The 11,268-nt window shown below is 39.8% G+C and overlaps 1 long non-coding RNA gene across 1 annotated transcript; it reads right to left on the reverse strand.

Annotated features, from left to right (window-relative positions):
• Nucleotides 1–711: 711 nt before the first annotated feature.
• On the reverse strand, nucleotides 712–6,263 carry LOC138745640 (uncharacterized). Its single transcript, XR_011346383.1, has 3 exons — nucleotides 6,128–6,263; nucleotides 3,092–3,255; nucleotides 712–1,336 (listed from the first exon to the last, which is right to left on the reverse strand). It is a non-coding gene; the product is annotated as an uncharacterized lncRNA (long non-coding RNA).
• Nucleotides 6,264–11,268: the final 5,005 nt, after the last annotated feature.

An 11,268-nucleotide genomic window follows, 5' to 3' on the forward strand; every position in this document is an offset into this window, starting at 1 on the left:
GAAGTGGTGGAATGTGTGTGCGTGTGTGTGTGTGTGTGTGTGTGTGTGTGTGTGTGTGTGTGTGTGTGTGTGTGTGTGTGCACTAACTTAAGCATGTGTGAGGGTGTGTGTATACACTCACTCGAATCAGTATGTGTGCACGCATGCACACTTACTGACTCAAGCATGTGTGTGAGTGTGGATGCACACATACTGACTCGAGTATGTCTGAGTGTGTGTGTGTGTGGAATTGGGCTGTGTATGGTGAATGTAAGTGTGTGGATGGAGTATCCTTTGTGTCTGTGAGCATATGTGTATGGGCATGTTTGTGTTCACATGTTTATTTCTGGAAGATTTAAGGTCTCTTGCTACATTTTGGATAATTTAATGATGGTGTGATTGTGGCTTAGTGTAACAAAGTTCCTTCAAGTGCATGCAGGGGTTTGCAAATCCTGAGGTGTTCACCATATTGGCTCAGCTATTCCTACTGTTGCAGCCCCCACTTCTCAAATGCAGTGTTTCAAAGAACTGCAGAGGACACAAGCAAAGCTGTGTCAGCAGTTGAGACAGCTGCTCCTGTAGCTGTGGTGTCCAAACCCGTAAAATTGTAAAATACACCAATGTATTACTGGAGGACACAGATTCAGAATTTTGAGAAGTGCATTACACTCTTAAGATAGTCATTATTTCTTAACATTCCATAAGGAAACATAACCTTGAAAATATATCCACATTTAATAGCATGGCCAAATTCTGTAACCATTAAGGTATTTGATATTTTTCTTGTTAGCTTGTATTAGTGCTGACATCAATGTACAGCTCTCTTGCAAAATTCTGCTTTTCCTGGAGGTTTTGTCAAGTACCTCACTATATTTATGACTGCAATCATTTCTTAGCATTTCACAATTACACCTCCAAGCATTTAATGTGTTTATTTTATTCCACTGTTTTCTTCCACTGTAAATTGCAAAGTCTGTTCTATGCCTGGAATTAATAGATGAACCAATTTCTTACATAAACCGACAAATCATTTGCACGTAATGGATACAATACACATCATGATCTTTAGAAATCCTCATCTTGACAACTCTGTGCTGAAGATGAATCACTAAGTCGCTCTTGAATAAAGGAGTTACTGCAATGATGAGGTCTCTTAGACACAAACTTAGAAAATAGAGCCATCTAGAGGAAAATCAAAGAAATGACTCATAATTTAATTTATCGATCATGTAAATATTCTTGTGAAGACATTCCGGTGTATGTGTTCTTCTTTTAGTATATCGAGGTTGGCTGTGCAATTTGTAATCCTGAATCGTCCCGATGACCACTCCTCTAATGCCGAATGGATTTGAAGTTCCTATGAAAGATTATGTGAAACTGAAAAGGCAAATTTCAATCTTCACGGGAGGGAGAGAAATCAATTCTTTGTTCATGGAGCCATCTGGTGGAGAAGTAGCCAGTTTACATGCTTTCTGTCTGGATATCATGGTCACTTGAGGTTGGAGATGTCAGTTGTAAATGGAAATTTCAACACATAATGCTCCCACTTAGTGAATCAAATCCTGTGACTGTGATTGTAAGGCCTCATTGCCTCATTGTGCTTCCTGCTGGAATGTGTCTGAATAACATTCTAAACTGTCCTCAGAGGGAAGAAATTATGCATTTTTCTCTCACTATTTTAACTTATTAATATCATATGTATTGACTAACGCAAATTAAACCATTTTTAAAATGCATGTCACTTCCTAGAAAGTACAATACCACAAAATACAAATTCATGTTGATAATCTTGTAATCAGCCATGAAAAGCTAATAATCAAATGGAATTTGGTTCCTCAAAGGCAAACGGGGAAGGATGAATGGTAAATCAAACTAATTAATGGTGTAGAATCTCGTACATATGATTAGGAGTAGGAATCCTTGTCCCTTTGAATCTACTCTGCTATTTAATTCTAACGTAACTGTAGTAACAGGATAAATTTCTTTTGACGAAGGGCTATAAATTTTTGAAATTCTCATGAGGACTCCATAAATCTATGGTGAGACTACACTTAGAGTATTGTGTTCAGTTCTGGTCACTTCATGAGAGGAAGGATGTGGAAGCTATGGAGACGGTGCAGAGGAGATTTACCAGGATGTTACCTGGACTGGAAAATAAGTCTCGTGAGGCAAGGTTAGCAGAGCTGGGGCTTTTCTCTTTGAAGCGAAGAAGGAGATTCTGAGAGGCAGAGATTTGGTGGACAGCCAGCATCTTTTTTTCCAGGGCAGAAATCCAAGGGGCATCTCTACAAAATGAAAGGAGGAAAGTTTAGGAGAGACATCTGGGGTAAGTTTTTTTTAAACACAGGGAGTTGTGGGTGCCTGGAATGCCTTGCCAGGGGTGGTGGTGGAGGTTGGGACAATAGGGGCTTTTTAAGAGACCCTTAGACAGGCACATAGATGGAAGTAAAATAAAGGGTTACAAGATAGGAAGGGTTTAGTACTTTTTTTGATAGGATTATATAGGTTGGCAAAACATTGAGGGCTGAAGGGCCTGTACTGTGCTGTAATGTTCTATTCCATCTATGACTGTGGAGGCTGAATATTTCAATGGATTCAAGGCTAAACCTGATAGAATTTTAAGAACAAAGGGAATCAAAGTTGTGGGGACCGGGTAGCAAAATAAATGTGAGGCATGATCCTTAAAAAAATGGCAGAGGAGATTTAGTGGTGGGGGGGGGGAATAATGTGACATTGTCTTGCTTCTGTTATTAGGGAAGATACTTCAGTATTCTTGTTTTATTTTAATATATTCTTTGCATTAAAAAAATAGATGCAAAATTACCTTAATTGACTTTGGTTTGATTATCATGTGGTCCATCAGCACAAAACAAAAAAAAACCTTGGAATTATGGGAGCATTGAGTCAAGATGAGAACAGAAATCCCACCAGATCTATTACAATCTTACCCTTGACATATTGTTCCTTCCTGAATACCCTGACTGATCTGTTTCTAATGGCTGGCGACTTGCACATCGTGACTAACCCTCGGTGCAAAGTGGGTTTTTACAACCTGTCTGTGTTTCATGGTTACAGAAACAAGAATTTTAAAAAAAAAATTCACAACACATACCTGATGAAGGGCCAGCCCTTTACTTCCTATGGATGCTACCATGACCTGTTGAGTTTGTTCAGCTCATTTGTGTGTTGCGCTCGACATCTGCAGACTTTCTCATTTAACTCACAAACTTCTGGTTCTTTGGCAGGGAGGTGAGGGTTAAACCGGGCATCTGCAGGCTGATTAGTGTAAACAAAATAATTGCACTTTTTAAATTATTTGGATTTAAATTTCCTACCTGCCTTTGGGACTAGTGGTCTGGAACTCAACCCCAACTAACCCATCAGAAGACAACTGACATGCAACTGTTCATTCAGGTGCCTTGCCATTCAGCGTGGACAATCATGTCTCTCCATCTATCATGGCCTCTGACTCTCCAAATTGTAGTTGTTGCCTCCTCTATTTCTAACCATGATGTTAATCCATCGATCATTCTCATTCTCTGCCTGTCTCTGGTTCTTTTTCCTTCCAGTTTTAACTAAACGTTCTAATGTATCTCTTCGTATGATGTGTCCAAAGAATTTTGATTGCAGTTTTCTGATTCTTTTGAGTAATGTATGTTCTGTTTTTTGCTCTTTGTAGAACTTATTCATTTGTTATCCTATATGCGTAGCATTCTTTTGAGAAACCACATCTCTACTGCATTGATTCTTTTTACCATTGCATTTGTGATAGTTCATGATGTGCAGCCAAATAGGAAGAATATAGTAGCTTGTGGCGGCGCAGATAATTGCAGCGTCAAACAACACATAGTTGCAGGAGTTAGTCTATGCCGAGACCCTTGCAGTCCCAGGCCAATTCCTCCCTTCATCGCTAGGCCAAGTCTCTGACATCGCCATTGTACTGAGAGACAAATTGGGATCATTCGCACCACCACTGCCATCGCGACACTGTCACCCACCCTCCAATTACCCCACAGACTTAAACTATGAGTTTGTTCGCGGACACAGGCCACCCCTCCAGCGCCCCTTTGAGGGACCCTCCAAGGTGCTCCAGAAAAATGCATCTACTTTCACTCTCGACATCGGGGGGCAGAGAGGAACTTTTCACACTGGACCGCCTCAAACCAGTCCACTTGTCAGAGCTGGTAAAGGTCCCTCCGCCAGACCCTAGGGGTTAGCCACCAAAGCAACACATCTCATCCACGACGCACCGTGAGACTACCGGTTCTGGAGGGGGATGGGTTGTGTGGTAGCGCACATAATTGCAGAGGTGATCCGGCTCCCTTGTCATGCACGGTCAGCGGGGCAGCCGCAGCAAAGATCACGTCAGGGTCACCAGTGTACCCTGCTGTCTCAATTCTTTCGTTGCCCTCGCGCACAGCACACGACAAGCTGAGTGTTCTACGGCGGACGTCGATTGCTATTTTCTTGTTCGTAGGATGTTTCTATAAATGCTGTTCTTGGCATTGTTATTCTTTCTTTTATGTCGATTTCGCATTTGCCATCAAATGATCCAAGGTAGTTGAAGTTGTGAACTTGTTTCAGGATTTCATTTCCCAATGCGATCCGATTTGAAATATCGGGTTTTTTTGATATTACCATTACTTCAGTTTGCTTCATGATTGCTATGTTCTGTGTCTCTGAAATTCCTTCTATTGGCATTGAATGTGCAGAGCATTTAGTGATCTGTATATTGCTGTTCCTTTACTGTCACTGTGTCAAAATCCTGGAACTTCCTCTCTTTCAGTATATATATACCTTAAGATTCAAAATGGCAGTTCACCACCACCTTCTCAAGGGCAATTTGGTATGGTAATTAAATGCTGGTTCAGTTTGCAAAGCCTACATCCCTTGGAGGAATATAAAAGAAACAGGGATGTTTTTTGCAGCCATTTGGTTTTAATTCATCCTGGTCCCTTCTTTCTTGTTCCTCTATTTCTTTCTCCATCCATAAATCTCTTGATTAAGGAGATGCACAGTTCACAAATGGCCTATTGACTTTCTGCCAACATCACACTTTAATAATATATGGCATGGAAAAAAAAAAATCAATCAGGACAGTGTGAAGAAGAGTCAAGCTAACAGGACACATTGCAAGATGTTTCTTTCAAACAAGTTCTGAGCCATTATTATTGATCAAGCTAGATCGGAAGTGAAGGAACAGGGCAAGATTCTTAATTAAAGCTAAGTGCATGCAACATAAAGTCATGACTTGAATGAAATGGATACTGATTGCAGCAATTCTTTTGATTAGAACAGAGAAAATCAAAGACACGAGGAACTCACTAATGCTCACGTCATCAAAGTCATCAAGCAAAGAAAGTTAAGCTTGAGAAGAATTGCCTTTCTGTGTCCAATTCCATTGGGTCAACCAAATACAGTAAAATCCCTGTTATCCGGAATTCAAGCAACCAGCAGTCCCAATAAACTGGCAAAAAAATCGCAGAAAATAAATAGGCAAAATATACAAAAGTTTTAAATTGGCAGCCCCCTAGCGGTTAGTTCAGCATTCACGCATCGTGCAATTGGAAAATTCACTTATCCAGCATCTACCAATCCCCTTAGGTGCAGGATACCAGGGAGTTTACTGTATTATTTTTTAAACTATTAGATTTTTCAGCATCGGCAAGCTGTTGCCAAGGCAAGAATTTATGACTCATCCCTCATTATCCTTGAGAAGTTGGTGATGTGTTGGCTTGATGAACGGCTATAGCCCTGGTGAAAGTACTCCTTCAGTGCCCCTGGAGAACAAGTTTCAGGACCCAGCAACAAGGAAGAATGGTAATGTATTTCCAATCTTGAATCATAAAAAGGATCCTGCAAATTTTGCGTGTCTGCCGCCAGTGTCTTCGTGGTGCAGGTCGCACATTTGGGAGGTACTGCCAGAGTAGCTGAGATAAGGAACGGTAGTGCATCTTGTAAATGATACACACTGCAGCCACTGCTGCATTGACAAAAAATGCTGGGGCAGGTAACATTTGCAGGAAGAAAATTAATATACCTGGCCACTTGCTAGCAATATATAAAATCTGGGCAAATATGTATAATAAGCTTCCAAAGGCCAGGTCTTAATCATTTGGTCTTAATCTGTCAAACAATGTTCGCTTACCCATCTTTCCCTTTACTCAGAGAACTTGTTTTCTCTCTTTTCCAGTTTTGAAGGACTCCAAACGGTGTTAGTAATATTGAAGGCAATACAGAATGTTATCACTAATTGATTATATATGGCCTTCAGCATATCCTTCCCAACCTATTGTACGGAGTATGAAGCCAATGGAAGAAAAGAGAGAAATATTTAAAGATGTTACATGTACATCAATTAGTTCACCTCATATCTAGAATAATCACGAGGACCCCAATATTAGAGTGTAGACAACCCAGCCAAATGTTGGGAAGTGTATCCTGACAATGCTCTTCAAGCTAGACCTGCACTTGAATGGACAAAGGATAATTAGGACAATGGATAATTAGGGATTATCCCTAAGTGGGAGGTCATGTCTCAAAAGTCAGATTGAGGTTTTTGAAGATGTGACCAAGAAGGTTGACGAGGGTAGAGCCGTAGATGTTGCATTTGCAGATTTCAACATTCAATAAGATTCCTCTCAGTTAGCTGCTCTGCAAGGTTAGATTGAATGGGATCCACAGTGAGAAAGCAGATTAGATAGAAAATTGGCATCTTGGAAGAAATTAGAGGGTGATGGAGGAAGGTTTTTCAAACCATAGCCTGTGATTAGTGGTGTGCCACAGGGTTCAAAGCTCATCCTATTCCTGCTAATCATCTAGATCAATGATTTAGATCAGTGGTTCCCAACTTTTTTCTTTTCCACTCACATACCACTTTAGGTATTCCCTATGCCATAGGTGCTCTGTGATTAGTAAGGGATTGAGGTGTTTGAGGCAGGGATTATTGCATTATTTAAGAAAAAAATGGACAATTGTATGGATAAGATAGATTTATAGGAATGTGGGCCAAACACTGCAGGTGGGCCTAATGTGGTGGAACGTTTTGGTTGGCATGGGGCAGTTAGGCAAAAGGTCCTGTTTCCATGTTGCATGAATCTCTGACTCTACAACACTCACCGTGATGAAATGGTTCTCAATAAGGGACAATGGGGGCCTCTTCAGAGCATCATTCAATATCCAGAGTAGGAGAAAGGAGAACTTCACACATCTTTGTTAAAACACCTGCACGGGGTGTTCTTCGTTAGCTTCAGGCTGATGGCAAAATGGTTGACTTTAGAAAATAGTTGTTTGCAAAATTGTAAATTTAATGGTGACAGCGAAGGGAACTCGAGGCCTTTTGAAACTTTGATCAACATGTCTACCCTGTGCCAGTTGCTGTTCTGGCTCAGCGCACAAACCCATTTGCATAGGATCACCATGGCAACCTTGCTACAAATGCCAAACTGTTGACATCTGTGCAAAATTAGAATTTTATGGTACCCTTGGTTGCAGAGTGCCTAAACATTTGAAATACATATTTTAGCTTTGATGCTAAGGCAAAAAAAATCACATTATGTCAAAAACTGCCATACAGTATATCATACTTAAAATAACTATTATTGATATGCTGTAATTAGTATTAATTGCTGTTGTGTTCGGAATACAAAAGAAAATATAAACAATGCAAGGCAATGCATGATTAGCTAGAGAGCTGATTAAAGCTCAAAGTACATTTGAGTGTATTAATTAGCTCAAAGCTCTCAATCCAGAACTAAGCATGATGGACCATTCATTACAGTCATTAGTTTGTGTGTCATTGCTTTATTTAAAATTCGAGATGCTTTGAATGGATACCGGAGCTTGTGATTCCTTTGTTAATTGGTGTTGGTTCAGGCTCAAAGTCCATTTATAAAACAGACAAATTTGGAATCATTTCACATTGTCTCCCTTGGAGAAGGTAGTGGATTTCAAAGAGTCAATCCTCTAAAAACTAATGACATACATATGGACTAAATGCAGTTTTTACGTGCAGCAAGCACGTCTCTAACCATCATCATTATTTTGTCAATTTCCTTTGGAAGTTTCCCAGAACGCGCAGAAGAATGCCTTCCACTATTCTTGCTCATGAGACCTGACTTGGAAGAGTTATCATAATTCCACCCAAGTTAGCTTGAAAGGAGTGGAGTTATTTTGCAAGAAAATGTGGTTGAACAGGATAGTTAAAGAGAAAATAGCTCAAGCACTTATTTGCTTCAGTGTTGTAAAACAAATGATAACATTTATCTGTAGGAACTGGAAATTTTTAGTTCTCAAGTTTCAACGTGTAACCAGTGGTTCTCAACTTTTTACTTTCCACTCACATACCACTTTAAGTAATCCCTATGCCATCAATGCTCTGTGATTAGTAAGACATTGCTTAATGGGGTATGTGTGTGGAATGGGAAGATTGAGAATCACTGCTCTAGGCCCAATTGTTACTGAAATATTTTGCTCGAGAAAAATTGTCATTGGCCCATTTTCTTTGGAGTTATGAAACCATGTCAAGTCAATTAGGTACGATTAAAACAGTGGTTTTCAAACTTTTTCTTACCACCCACATACCACCTTAAGCAATCCCTTACTAATCACAGAGCACTGATGGCATAGAGAATATTTAAAGTGGTATTTGAGTGGAAAGAAAAAGGTTGAGAATCACTGGTGTAAACATGATTCTTTGCTTTCACATGTGCTGATGTTCCACTAAGTTCTTCCACCAGTTTGTTTTCTCACTCCAGCTTCTGCTTTAAGTGCAATACGCAAAAACAAGGTCCAACTTAACACATTAACTATATCTCTTTTTTTGTGGGCGTGCCTAATTTGGATTTAAGGTTTATTGTCTAAGTACATACATGACCTGAGATTCTTTACCCTGCGGGCAAGACAGAATTACTACTTACACTGGTCAACAAATTTTTCCAAAAGTTTTATTCCCTGAAATAAAAATGAGGATTATGATAGACAACTTCAAGCGGAACACAAAGATAATTTCAGATTTTCTGTATCATGTAGAAAGTTGGAGAAATATTAAATTAACTTTTATTGAAATTAGCATGTTTAATCGCAAAATGATAGGAACATAGGAAGTAGGAACAGGAGTAGGCCAAAAATGGCCCATTGAGCCTGCTCCGCCATTCAATACGATCATGGCTGATCTAATTTATGATGCTGACATATTGCATAAGTACAACTGACCTAAAAATGTTTTACTGCTGATTTTTGTTGGTACTCGGTGTTTGATGCCTCTTGTGTCACTGCCCAACATTAGTCGACCAGTATTGATGGATTCCAGTTGCGCTGATACCACTTTTCCATGGTCATTATGTTCTGGTGAGGCCTTTCACCACGTTCGTCTCTGACTGCACCAAGATCAGCAGGGAAGACATCCAAATGCGAATGCAGAAAAAGAATTTTCAATAACACACTGCACTTCATGGTTTTGTCTGTGTGAATCATGTTGTCAATCAGCTGCATGTACTTTGGTGCTCTGTAGTTGCCATGAAAATTCTCAACAAAATCTTTTAATGCCTTCCATGCTATTTTCTCCATCCTCACTAGCAGATCTTCAAATCTGCACTGAGTGCACGCCCAGTCATGCTTGGACTGATGAAAACAGCTTGCTTTGTAGGCAATATACTAGTCGACTTAAAATATGACAGGAAATCACAAAGACGGGTTATATTTCAAAACCAGTGTGTGATAGGATCATTTTAAGATGATGTTCATGAAATACACCCAAAGGTGTTTGTCCTGAGTAAACTTGTACCTCTCACTTTGTTCGTTTTAGATTGGTCACAGTGTTTGAGCTACCGAAAGAAAATAGACACACACGCCGAGAGCACTTCGGTTTATACAAATGTTTATTACAAATTCAAAAGCTGATATCAAACTACAATATACAAGCCATTCCCAATTATACTTATCAACGTCTGGACTGGTCCCAACTGCCGAAGTGAGGCAACGACCGCACACTTGTAGTAGGTTGTCTGGGCTTCTCCATCTCCCCCCGACCGGGACGTTGAATGGACTTTAGAAGTTCTTCTTCTTGCTGAGACATGTTGCCACATCTCGGAGAGTCTGAAACTTCAGCAGCGGGACCACAGCTTATATTACCCATTCTAGCTTATCACTTTGAATACAATGTTTTACTTAACTTCATGGCCTCGCCTGACAGTCTACGACCAACAATCCCATCAATCTCAAACAGCAACTGGCTAACAAGCAGGAAGATTAAACGTTCTTGGTACCAGATGTCTTTTTGTCAGATAACTGCATCTCTGGGCCCCATGGTGGAATTTAGCTTATGTCTGTTGATTCTTACATTATTCTCAAAGTAGGTTACTGATACTCAGCCTTGCATAAGCAAAAGCATGGTCTAAATCCTCCATTACAGTGTTCAGGAAGCAAAATCTTTGTTGTCTAATGTAATTGGCATTGCAAAAAATCTGTACTCAGTGTACACATGTAAAGAAATAAAGAAATGTAAATAAACTGTACAATACAGAGAGGAAAAAATTAATTAATTGCAAAAGTAAGAGTCCTTAAATTAATCTCTGATTGAGTTTGTCTGATGGTGGAGGAGTAGCAACTGTTCCTGAACCTGGTGGTGTGAGTTTTGTGGCACCTAGACCTCTTTCCTGATGGCAGCAGCGAGAACAGAGCGTGTGATCATTGATGGGGATCCTTGATGATTGCTGCTGCTCTCTGACGAACTATAGATGTTCTTGATAGTGGGGAGGGTTTTGCCTGGGCTGTGCCCGCTAGCTTTACACTCAAGGGTGTTGTCCTCATATCAGACTGCGATGCAGCCGGTCAGCACACTTTCCCCAAGCATTTGTAGAAATTTGCTAGAGTTTCCAATGTCATAGCAAACCTCCATAAACTTCTGAGAAAATGAAGGCACGGACGAGCTTTCTTCACAAGGCCATTACTGTGCTGGGTCAAGGAAAGATCCTTCAAAATGAGTATCTACAACAATTTATGTTTCTACTTCGCTTTCCTGGGATTTACAGAATTTGCTTTGAGTTTTGTAACTTTGAAACTGAAGCTGAATTGATTATTTAACCTTTACCAAGAACTTCAACCTGCAGGAAAAAAAAAGGAAGCTACTAAATTTAAATCATCATTCTTGTTTGGTGCTTTTTGAACACAGCTTTAAATGTTTTTATTGTGTTAATTTTGTGATGTTTCTTTTATTGTAATTAAGAAACTCGGGTTCTTTTAAAACAACTATACTTCATTAGCTAAAGAACTCACAAGTGTGTATATGTT

The sequence above is a fragment of the Narcine bancroftii genome, chromosome 11 (assembly GCF_036971445.1).
Source record: "Narcine bancroftii isolate sNarBan1 chromosome 11, sNarBan1.hap1, whole genome shotgun sequence".
Taxonomy (NCBI): domain Eukaryota; kingdom Metazoa; phylum Chordata; class Chondrichthyes; order Torpediniformes; family Narcinidae; genus Narcine; species Narcine bancroftii.